The sequence below is a fragment of the Macrotis lagotis genome, chromosome 7 (genome assembly GCF_037893015.1).
Source record: "Macrotis lagotis isolate mMagLag1 chromosome 7, bilby.v1.9.chrom.fasta, whole genome shotgun sequence".
Taxonomy (NCBI): Eukaryota; Metazoa; Chordata; class Mammalia; order Peramelemorphia; family Peramelidae; genus Macrotis; species Macrotis lagotis.
Genome location: NC_133664.1, coordinates 60,831,943 through 60,844,711, shown reverse-complemented (window position 1 = coordinate 60,844,711; position 12,769 = coordinate 60,831,943).

Genomic DNA, 12,769 nt, shown 5'->3' with positions numbered 1-12,769 from the left:
TTCCATGAATTAAGTCCTCAGTAAAGGAAACATGCCTTTTTGCATCCAATAGTTGTTTGTTGGACAGAATATCTATTATTGTTGCTTGTTTCTTATCTACTGTAGAATTCAGCATTTTTAATATTTATGTGATGGGACCACACAAAAGAAGGAATTTCAGAAGGAAATGAAGAATAAAGATAGGAGTAGTTGATGTGGGGTGAGGAGAGTTGAAATTTCCCTTAACAAAGGAGCAGAAAGGAAACGAAACCTTACACAGAGATCCTTTTGCGGCAAAGAAAAACTAAAAACCAAATCATAATATGGGCTAATAAATATAATAGCTCATGATAAATATATGTTATAGAAACTATTATAATAAATAAATTTTACAAATGTGCTATGTTATTTTAGGACAGGAAGATGATAGCATTTCTTTGACCTAAGTCCAGTGTATTGACTTTTAGATTGTGAAATTCCTAAATGTAGGAACCATCTTTTGCCTCTTTTTGCATCCCAGCCCAAAGGAGAGTGATTGGCATATAGTATATACTTAATAAATGCTTACTGATTGAATGAGGAATATAATTTTAATAAGCCTGTATCAGCTCTAACAATAAAAGCATTATATTGCTACTTGAACAAATGTTCCAAAATTTCAACATTAAAATTTGCTGTTTCCTAGAAAGTAGTCACTTTGAAAGCATATGTCATTTTTCCAATAATATCACCACAATATAAAAAAAATCACATAATTTGTGGCAAATTTTCTTTAATATTTTCAATGATCCTCCACCCAAAGTCTACTCTGAAGTCTAATTGTAGTATATCATTGACTGTAGATGCTTGAAAACTGTTCCAACAGAGTATAAGATATGGCAAACTAGAAAGTCTTTAAGAATGATCCTAAACATTGCAAACTTGATGCACTAAGAGCAATACGAGCTAAGCACAGAGACTCATTAATAGTAGGCTATCTGCTAGTGAGGAATCCTTTGGCCTCAGTAACCTATTAAAGAGATGAAAATGTACAATGTCTATCAGTCTCCCTTTCTGCTTTCACACTGAGGGTGGTAGTGTTGGAAGGGAACAAATAAATTTAAATTCATAATTCTTAAAATATCATAAGCATTTTTAGGACTTATTCTCTTTTTTCTTTTATTCTTTTGTTAAAGATTTTATTTGAGTTTCATAATTTTCTGCCAATCTTACTTCCCTCCCCCCACCCCACCCCCCATGGAAAGAAATCTGTCAATCTTTACTTTGTTTCCATGTTGTACGTTGATCCAAATTGAGTGTGATGAGAGAGAAAGCATATCCTTAAGGAAGAAACAATAAGTATAAGAGATAGCAAGATCAAACAATAAGATATTTGGTTTTTTCCCTAAATTAAAGGGAATAGGGGATGGTTAGGTGGCTCAGTGGATAGAGCACTGGCCCTGGAGTCAGGAGTTCCTGAGTTCAAATCCAGCCTCAGACACTTAATAATTACCTAGCTGTGTGGCCTTGGGTAAGCCACTTAACCCCATTGCCTTGCAAAAAAAACTAAAAAAAAATTAAAGGGAATAGTCCTTGAACTTAGTTCAAACTCCACAGTTCTTTCTCTGGATACAGATGGCATTCTCCATTGCAGACAGCCCCAAATCGTCCCTGATTGTTGCACTGATGGAACGAGCAAGTCCATCAAAGTTGATCATCACTCCCATGTTGCTGTTAGGATATACAGTGTTTTTCTGGTTCTGCCCATCTCACTCAGCATCAGTTCATGCAAATTCCTCCAGGCTTCCCTGAATTCCCATCCCTCCTGGTTTCTAATAGAATAATAGTGTTCCATTACATACATATACCACAGTTTGCTAAGCCATTCCCCAATTGACGGACATTTACTTGATTTTCAATTCTTTGCCACTACAAACAGGGCTGCTATGAATATTCTTGTACAAGTGATGCTTTTACCCCTTTTCATCATCTCTTCAGGGTATAAACTCAGTAGTGATATTGCTGGATCAAAGGGTATGTTCATTTTTGTTGCCCTTTGGGCATAGTTCCAACTTTCTCTCCAGAAAGGTTGGATGACTTCATAGCTCCACCAACAGTGTAATAGTATCCCAGATTTCCCACAACCCTTCCAACAATGATCATTATCCTTTCTGGTCATATTGGCCAGTCTGAGATGTGTGAGGTAGTACCTCAGAGAAGCTTTAATTTGCATTTCTCTAATAATTAATGATTTAGAGTAATTTTTCATATGGCTATGGATTGCTTTGATCTCCTCATCTGTAAATTGCCTTTGCATATCCTTTGACCATTTGAGGACTTATTCTCTTTCCCACTGCCTCATGTTCAGTTGAAGAACAAAAGAAGCCCCTCATAACAATTTTGCATAGTCCAGGAAAACTCCCCCATTGGACTCTTCTAACAAAGTCATGTCATTTTAAATCTTTCACTTCTCCAGTAAGAAGCAGACATTGTATTTCATCTTCAGTCCTCTTGTATCCTCTGAATTATTATTGCATTGATCAGATTTCTGATGTTTTTCAATGTTACTTTTCTCTATGCTATAGTCATATAAATTGTTCTGCTGTTTCCAGTCATTTCTGGAATCAGATCACAGAGTTTTCTCCAGTTTCACCAGACACTGTCTGTTTCATCATTTCTTATAGTATAATGTTATTCCATTATGTCCATATCCCATATATGTTCAACCATTCTCCAAACAGTAGACACCCCCTTAGTTTCCAATATAAAAACATTTGCTGATATTTTAATTATGAGCTGTTTTTCTGTAGTCAAGAAATTGCCACACTACAGGAGAAATAATCCTCCTAAGAGAGACAACTTTGACCATGTCATTCTTCTACTCAGATCTTCAGTAGGCTCCTATTATCTCAAGGATTAGATATAGAGTCCTCAGCTTAGTTATTAAAGACCTCCCTAGTTTGGCTTCAATTAACTACTCTGTACTTAGCCAGTCACTACCTTTCGGTTGACTGGTTGGTTGGTTGAATTTTGTCTTTTGTTATCAAAGAAGAAATTTGATCAAAATTATATTATTAAGTTAGAGATAAGTTACAGTGTATCTTGAGTGTGTCCGATCAGGCTTGGATTGCTCTACCACAGGTCAGGCACAAATAATCCATGTGAACACTTGGGTGGCTACTCCAAATTTACACAATCTCATGTTTCTTTTGAGTCACTTCAATTCTGCCTTGCTCATACAGCTCAGCACCCTCTTTCAGGATGGCACATCATTCTGGGTCTCCCATGCTGTACAATCAGGAATATAACTGACAGTATTTGTTATCAACGATAAAATTTAGGATTTCAAGGGGAAAAATTAGAATTTTGGAGAACTATTATTGACTAGTGCGAGCTTGATAGTTTCCCTATACTTAAAAGACTTTTCTGATGAGATAAATAGTGTAATTTAAAAATGTTTAATGTTATATAATTAAGTTTGTCAGAATTCAAAATTGCTGCATAACCCAGCAAACCACTTTATGTAAATAGCATTTTATTTTTTTCCAATTACATGTAGAGATAGGTTTCAGCATTCATTTTTTATAAGATTTTGAGTTTCAAATTTTTCTCTCTCCTTGCCTTTCCCTTCTTCAAAATAACAAGTAAACTGATACAGGTGATAATTTGAAATCATGTTAAATATATACCACATTAGTCATGTTGTGGAAGAAGAAAAAGATCAAAAGGAAAAAGCATACCAAAAAACCCCAGAAAGTGAAAATAGGATGCTTCTATCTACATTCCAACTCCATCAGTTCTTTCTCTGGATGTGGGTAGCATTTTCCATCATGGATCTTTTGGAATTATCTTGGAACACTGTATTGCTGAGAAGAAGTAAGTCTATCATAGTTGATAATCATACAGTGTTGCTCTTACTGTGTACAATGGTTCAACTGGTTCTGTTCACTTTATTCAGCATCAGTTCCTGTAGGTTTTCCCAGGTTTTTCTGAAATCTGTCTGCTTATTTCTTCTTCTTCTTCTTCTTCTTCTTCTTCTTCTTCTTCTTCTTCTTCTTCTTCTTCTTCTCCTTCAAGTTTTTTGCAAGGCAAACAGGGTTAAGTGGCTTGCCCAAGGCCACACAGCTAGGTAATTATTAAGTGTCTGAGGCGGGATTTGAACCCAGGTACTCCTGACTCCAAGGTCGGTGCTTTATCCACTACGCCACCTAGCCGCCCCTGCTTATTTCTTCTTAATAAAGAATAGTATTCCATTCATATGCCATAACTTATTCAACAATTCTTCAATTGATGGAAATTTCCTCATTTTCTAATTCTTTGTCACCACAAAAAGAGCTGTTATAAATATATGTGTGTGTGTGTGTGTGTGTGTGTGTGTGTGTGTGTGTGTAAATCTCCCCCCCCTTTTTTTTAGGTTTCTGCAAGGCAAATGGGGTTAAGTGGCTTGCCCAAGGCCACACAGATAGGTAATTATTGAGTGTCTGAGACCAGATTTGAACCCAGATACTCTACTCCTGACTCCAGGGTGGGTGCTTTATCCACTGCCCCACCTAGCCACCCTTTTGCCCTTTTTTATGATGTCTTTGAGATACAGACTTAGTAGTGATATTATCGGTTCAAAGCATAGGCACAGTTTGATTGTTCTTTGGGCATTGATGTGAGCCAGAATTTTCCAAATGATCAATACATGGTTTTATGAAACTACACATGGATAAAAAGATCTATTCAAAGTGCAAGATAAACAAATAGCTTTTAATGTCACAAAGAAGGAACAAGTTCATGGCTGTGCAATCCTATTTCACATTGCATTGAACTTTTATAAAACTTTGACTTGTCAAGTTTTGGTGTTGCATCAAAGAAGAATATCTGAAAAGGCAATTAAAATGCTTCTCCTTTTTCCAACTTCCTGTGTAAGGCCAAATCTTCTTCACATACCTCCATCAAAACAATAGATCACAACAGACTGAGAACAGAAGCAGTATGAGAATCCAATTTCTTCCATAAAGTTAAACAAAGAGATCTGCAAAAATGTAAAAGCAGTGCCATTCTTATTACTATTTTTTTGTTTTGGAAAATATAACTATTTTCCCTAAAATGTGTTATTTTAACATCTAATGGGTATTGTTATTTTAAAATAAGTAAGCTAATATTTTAAAATGTATTAGTTTTCATTTCTAGGATGGTAAATATCAATAACTATAATGCACACAAACAAAAGCTCTTTGGGATCCTCAACAATTTTTAAAAGCTTAAAAAGGTCCCAAAATAAAAAAAAGTTTGAGAAGCATTGATTTGGAGTAATGGAAATTTAACTCCCCAAATGAACTAGGAGCCATCGTTTGCCCAAACCAAAACCAAAAATTGCAATGTGACTTAGAATATAAACTTTCAGGGAAATGATACTCTGTATAGTCCTGTGAGAAATGATACTGTACATTTAAAAAGTGAAAAGCAATTTTAGATACTGGTTGGCAGGGTTGATGAAATTGCTGTAATATGTTTTTATATATTTGGCAGGGTCTTCTCGTTCTATTTGAAAAACGGTTATGTCTTCGTAACAATCAGATAAGAAATACTTCGTACTGTCTTTCTTCCAACTCTCCTAGGACTAATGTAATCTGTAAGCAAGGCCATGTTTCAACTGTGTACACGATGCAGCTGACCAGAATCCAGTAGAATAATGAAGTTTATATTGGGACTTTTCCCACTCAAACCTCAAAAGAAAGAGAAATAATGAAGGGATTCTTGGTTTATTTTTACCCTTAAATTTTTGAGCTGAGGAAACAAGGCATTTTCCATAGAATTCCATAAAATTACTTTCTTGGAGAAACCTATTACACTTGCTTATAATCTTCTATGTTTTTGTTTTTTCATTAATGTCTTTCCACCACTATTTTGAGAGATTTCTGTATTGGGGACCAGAGGGTCAGTTGGTCTTTTTTCTGTTTCCACTGTTCGCTTTTGTTACCACTGTAATCTGAGACAGCTTAATAGTGAAAACCCAAATTGAACAAAATAGTTCCCAAACCTTCTGGTCTTTCTTGGATATAAAGCCTTCCAGTTTACAGAGCTACAGCCCTTGAGAAGTTTAAGGAAGAATTGATGTACTAAGGATGAAGATAATGAATAAGAAGACAAGCCATTAGACAGTCTCAAAACTGACTTTGCAAAATTGAATGTACAGTCAACAAAGAAGCATGAAGTTGAGACACTAAGAAAAGTATGTCTAACATGGATTAGACACTTGCCTAATGGAGGGAAGGCAATAGGCATCTAGATAGAGCCTACAATGTGCTAGGCATAGGGAGGTCAGTATGGTTATTATCTCTTTATTTTACATTTGAAAAATGGAGGCACATAGAGATTAAGTGATTTGCTTGGGGTTATTCAACTAGTGACTAAGCCCAAATTTGAACTCAGATCTTCCTAACTCTAGGTCCAGAGCTATGACTCCACGTCATCTAGTTATAAAGTCATAACACATAGCTTAAAGTTTAGGGGAGCAGGGGAAATTTTCTTTTAGGAATAAATGGTATTTTCAAATTTCAAATTCTTCTAATTATTCTGTTCCCAACTTCTAAAGTATAAGCTCATTCACAACTTGTTGAAATCCTGCTTATCCTTTAAAGCTCAACTAAGATACCCCTTCCTCCAAGAAGTACAACTCAAATGCTAGTTCCTCCAAGAAGCCTTCATCAATCCTACTAATCACTTGTCCTCCCCATCTCCTGCCCATGCTTCATATAATGCATTTCTCATGCATTTATTTTGTATTTGTTTGGACCATACTCCATTCTTGTCTAAAATGTACATTTCTGTATAACCAGTTGGTGTTACTATCTGGCAGGGTTTGGAGGTTTGGGTGGAATGTTAAAATGAAAGGAAGAAATCATTATTTTCTATCTCTCCAACCAACCATACTATAGTCATAAACTTGTTGCTCCTGTAAACCTGAATTCCAACAATCACCTTTACAAAATTCAAATTCATTCTTAGATGCTCTGGCTCACTGCCTTCCCCTCAGGTCTCAATTCAACAGGTTCCATCCATTTCAGAAACTTCAACTTCCCTTATGCATTTCTCAATATCCCAGAGGCACACGAATATTTTATATATATTATCTCATTGAATCATCAACAAGCACAGAGATTCTGTCTAATATAAACTTCATATATCCATTTTTCTAGCATTATATAATTCATATATCTCAGGATTAATAAATATTTCCCTGAATTCATTTAGAAAATTAGTTCCTACATTTTGAATAATACTGAAATACAGTATTATTTTTTAGGGTCTATTCTCTCAGTAACTTACCATATCTTAAATCCATAATTTGGAGTGATCTGGGGGGAATATAATATTTCAGTTTAATTGTGGATTAACTAAGGTTTTATGAGCTATCTGAGAATTTTTATTATGATTTCTAGAAAGATAAGGTCAATTCAGTGACCAAAGTGACATCTCCCTTCTCTTCTACACCCAGTCACCATTTTGGTTGTTACAGTTGTTCAGGGATTTCAGTCAAATCCAACTCTTCTTGACACCTTTTTGGCATTTTCTTGACAAAGATACTGGAGTGGTTTGACATTTCTTTCTCCAGCTCATTTTACAAATGAAGAAACTAAGGCAAAGAGGTTTAAGTGATTTGTCCAGGTTCACATAGTTATTACATGTCCTAAGGTCAGATTCCAACTCAGGAAGATGAGTTTTCCTGACTCCAGGTCCTGTTCTCTATTCACTGTCCCACCTGCCCCAAGGGCCCAATAGAAAGGAAGAAATTGAAAATGCTGGAGAAGGCAGCAGAGATTGAAGTAGCTGAAAAGCAAAGAAGAGGGTCAGATTTAGAATGGTATAAATATTTATATTTTGTGCCACCAATTTTTATTTTACTAATATAAAAAGTTTAAAGCCTGAGGTACCAGCATGTAAGACACCCAATTTGAAGAAAAAAGTAATAATAATAATAATAATAATAATAATAACAATAATAATAATAAATAATGGTAGCTAGAATTTATATAGCACGATAAAGTTTGCAAAGTGCTTTATATATGCTAGTTAACTCAATGGATCCCCACAAAAATCTATTTTTTGTTATTCCCTTTTACAGATGAGGAAACAGATTCAGAAAAGGTACTTGCCTGCTAAGTATCGACTAAGTACCTATTAAGTCAGCAGGCTATAAGAAACCTTGACCTTCACCATCTCACTTAAACAATTATTTATCACCATCATTGTCATCTCACATTCACATCCCATTTAGGTTTATAAAAAGTTAGTCTTCCTCACAACAGAGTCTTAGAGCTAAAAAGAAGGAAAATCTGGATTTGAAACCTATGTTTCTGCTTTAGTTTCCTTATCTATAAACTGGGGTAATTTCTGTAGAATTTACTTTACCAACTGTAATGAGTAGGCAGAGGAAACCCGGACAACTTTTGACCTTAAAATCAGAATCTAATTTTACACAGTGTAAAGTCATCATATTTTCTGAACCAAACATAGTTTGAGACACATGATAATCATTTTGTAAAAAATCTATTAAAGGGTTGCTGGGAGAAATAAATAAAGGCATGTAATGATTTGCAATAATAAATTATATATTATGATAAAGTTATTATTATATTAGAAATAATAAAGTTATTTGTAAACCTTAAAACACAGTATTATTATTTCACAGAGTATTTTGTGAAAAGAACATGAAAATTCAAATGCCATAGACTTAATAGAAGTAAGATAGCAAAAGCAAGATATTAGAATCTAGGGAGCTGAGAGTTCTCTAACTCTGCTGCTAATTTATATCATTACAAAAATTTTTAATTTTTACTTCATCCATAAACTGGGAATGCTATTTGAGTTAGTTAATACAATTATAAAGTATTCCCCTTATATATGACATTCTCTAAATGCTAAACAATAATAATAGTAATAATGCAAAGCCTTCTAGTACTCTAGTGATAAGGTCTCCATAAACACCGGGAATAGAATTTATGGCCTAAAGAACCCTATGAGTAATCTAGTTAATTGTTTATGGATCTAAAGTCCCACAGTGAGCACCATAAATCCACATAATGTGCTCTAATGCTGAAGTTTGTATTTAGGGATTCGAGTTGGCTGAAAGATGGAAAGTTGCGTGTAAACATATATCTATTAACTATGCCTATAAACTGAGTTATGTGTTATACATCCCAGCAGGCATCAGAAATACATTCTGTTTGTCATTTATTCCATCAAACATATGAGTTCCTGGCATGAGTAGACAGAGGAACCTGGAGTGCAACTTCTGACCTTAAAATGAGAAGCTAATTTTCCAGTGTAAAGGCACCATATTTTCTGAACCAAATGTAGGGAGAGACACACACAGTATCTCTTCTGCAAGAATCTGTTAAAAAATACACTTCAATTTCTTGAAATGGGTATCATCGTCCTAGATAGTCTGGAGCATGTAGTCATTATATATGTCGGGCTGAGTGGAGGAAGAGAGAAAAGCACACTTTCTAATTGCATCCATGTATTCTATAGAGCATGGAGGGGTAAGATAACTGCTGCCTTCCTTATCGTCTAGGCAAAGCTGGAATACTTCTAAAAAGTAGACTAGGTCAATTCCTACTTGACTCAGTGTTTAAAGGTAGGTGACAAATATTGCTCCACCTCTTCCCTTTCTTCTAAATTCTAGAAAAGCACAAAAGTGCATGTAATCCCACAGGCCATTGGGCAACTCCTTCCTGGCTCTAAGGTAAACATCCCAGTCCTGATTCTAGAAGAAGAGTGGTAAAGGCAGAGATATACCCCTGAACCCAGGTCTCTGGAGCTCAGTAGTCAGAATGAGAGAGGCTCAATTATTTTTATCCTCTGGATTCTTGATTATGCACTGCACCTGTGGTAGGTAGAGAAATACCCTCAATTAGAGGCAGTGCTACAAGGTGTTAACCTTCCTTTAACAAATTAATCAGGCACTAGGGTTAGAAGGCATTAAAAAGAGATTATCACTTACTAGATTACCTAAAAGAGCAATGAAAAGGGGGACTTGCGGCTCTGTGTGTGCACAGTGTAAATTAGTGTGGCACACCACAAATATTCAAAACATCAAATTATGAAGCTTCCCTGTATGTAGTGAAGATGGTAATAGGTCTAGGTTAATCGAGAGGAAAGACAATAACAAAACTATCCTGGGCATTTTTTTTTTGTTAAAGAGACAGTAGATTTTATATCTTTACATAAAAAAAATTATGAAACATCTATTTAAAAGATTTATCCTCTACATTGGGGATTCTTAAACTTCTTTGTACTTTGAATACCTATGACAATCTGGTGAAATCTATGCATCTCTTCTCTATTGCATAAAGTAAAATGCACAGGATTGCCAAGGAAATCAATAATATTTGAAATATAGTTATCAGAATTTTTTAAAAAATAAGTTCTTGGACTTCAGGTTAAGAACCCTGCTCAAAAGTTTCATTAAGGTTTACAGAAAGAATATAAAGATCCAGAAGAATTGGTTTCAAGTTTCAAAACAACATATTCTTTCATTTAGCAAATATTTGAGGAACACCTAAGTATTGTCAATACCTAGCAATATTTGTGAAACATGTTTAAAAAATAGAGTACTTCTGTTCATGATTTTTTAAGATTCTGTAGCATCTTTCTCAATTCAGTTTAAGATACCAACCAACCCCTCAAAAAATAATCAGAAACTCTTCTGTCAACCAGAAGCAATATAATTTTTTGGAAGAGATATCTTTATTTCTATCTATAAACCTACCCCCCAAATGATAAAGCACTCCATTTAATAGTCAAAACATTATATTATGTGATAATAGAAGCAAAATGAAACATTTAAAATATGAATCTGGCAAGATATGGTGATATAGCAATATATGATGATACTTCTGACATAATACTGAAAATTTATAAGCCAAAGATACAGTTTATGAAAAGTATGAAAATGATGACTGTCACCTATCAAAGTTGGTACTTGTAAAAAATTCAAAAAAATGCCAAAAAGGGTATAAAAATATTTTCAAGATAATCGAAGTCAAACTTGTTAATGTCATAGTATAAACCTTATTTAAACCAAGAAATCCTATTTTTAAACAGTAGTTGCTTTGGATATTCACAAATTTTGCAAGTACATTTCATACAGTCATAGTAAAGGGAATATGATAAAAAAAAAGAGTTGAGTTTTCTAAAAAACATTTATTATCACAGTAACTGTCACCTATTTCCTTGTGGAAGGGTAAAGTGTCCACAGGCCATTGCAGAATTTTCTGACTATCACGGCTTTGTCAAAACACTATTCCTTATAGTTTTTACTTTTTACTATAATGCTGGTAATAGCATCAAAAGCAAAATAGAAAAAAAACAAATATTTTTCAGCGTTTTATATATTTAACACATATCATTAGAAAAACCTCTTTTTCCAGAATGGGATCCTTTTTTATTTTTTTATTTTGCAAAAAAGAGAAATATATGAGATGATGAATTATTTTTTCTAGTTGATTAATATAGGTAGGCCAAAGTAGCAAAGAGTGAAAAAGTAATATTTTGGGGGGTGCCAATGCATTAAAAGCTAGGCAATATATGAAGTAGCAGGAATTACTTAAAAACACATGAAATATAGGACCATACAATGAGTTTCTCATAGCATAGACCCTGGGGAGTTCATTAGGAGTCCTGTTAGGAATGGTTTCTGTACTTGCATTGTTTATATCTAGAATTACAGAATGCTAAGAAATGGAAGGAAACTTAGGGATTAACTTCTCCAACCTCTTATCTGGCATCCCATTTTAAAAAATATTGACTATAGTTGTCAGTACAGGAAAAAAAGGAGGAATCATTGCTTTTCTTTACAATAAGTAGTAACTTAAGTGCTTATATTTCTTAATATAATAAAAACCCTCTTAAGAGATTTTACCTAAGTTCTTATGTTTCAGTTCTTAAAAAATCATGACTAAATGTCCCAGATTCTCTATTTTCCTCTGGACAAAAGGCATTAAATTTTTACTGGGTGGGCCCTCACAAAATATAATATTATGTTTTAAAATATATATTTTTGAGTTTCAAACCAAAAGTCAACATCAAGAAAAGGCAACCTGTTATAGTAGCCAAAACATCCACATTAAGGGATAGAAGATATGGTTTTTTTAACAATAAGAAATGTAGTTATATATAACTATAATAATAATGATAACTGACATTACATGTGTTATAGCAGATGAAATCCTAAAAAAGTCCCATGTGGTAAATACAGCATGTGTAGGCATCACTATTTATACTATACAGAAAATTGAGTCTCAGAGAGGTTAAGAGACTTTCCCATAGTCACACAGTGAGGAAGTTATCAGAGTGAGATTAGAATTCAAGCATCTGAGTTGTATGTTATAAATTATGGTGAACATGAAAAATACAAGTATCACATTTCAGCAGCAATTTAGCTAGGTGGGTCATTTAACTTGCTGGGAGTCAGTTTCTTTTGCCTGTAAAAGAAGGAGGTTGGATCAGATATCCTTTCCAGTTATAAAATCTTATAATTTTTATAAGATTTTATAAATTTCAATTTCTTTAGTTTGCTTTTAACTCTTCGACCAAGGATATATTTGGAGGAAGGATTAATAGATGTAATTTTCTCCTTGTATGAGCAAGGAATTGACCATTCTCTTTATACTATTTTACTCTTCACTTATTTAAAAAAAATGGTGAAATTCCTTTTGTATATTGGGAAAGAGAATTAAAATTTGTCTCTTGGGCAAATTTAAAGAATGAGGTATGTGTGTATGTGTGTGTGTGTGTGTGTGTGTGTGTGTGTGTTCAC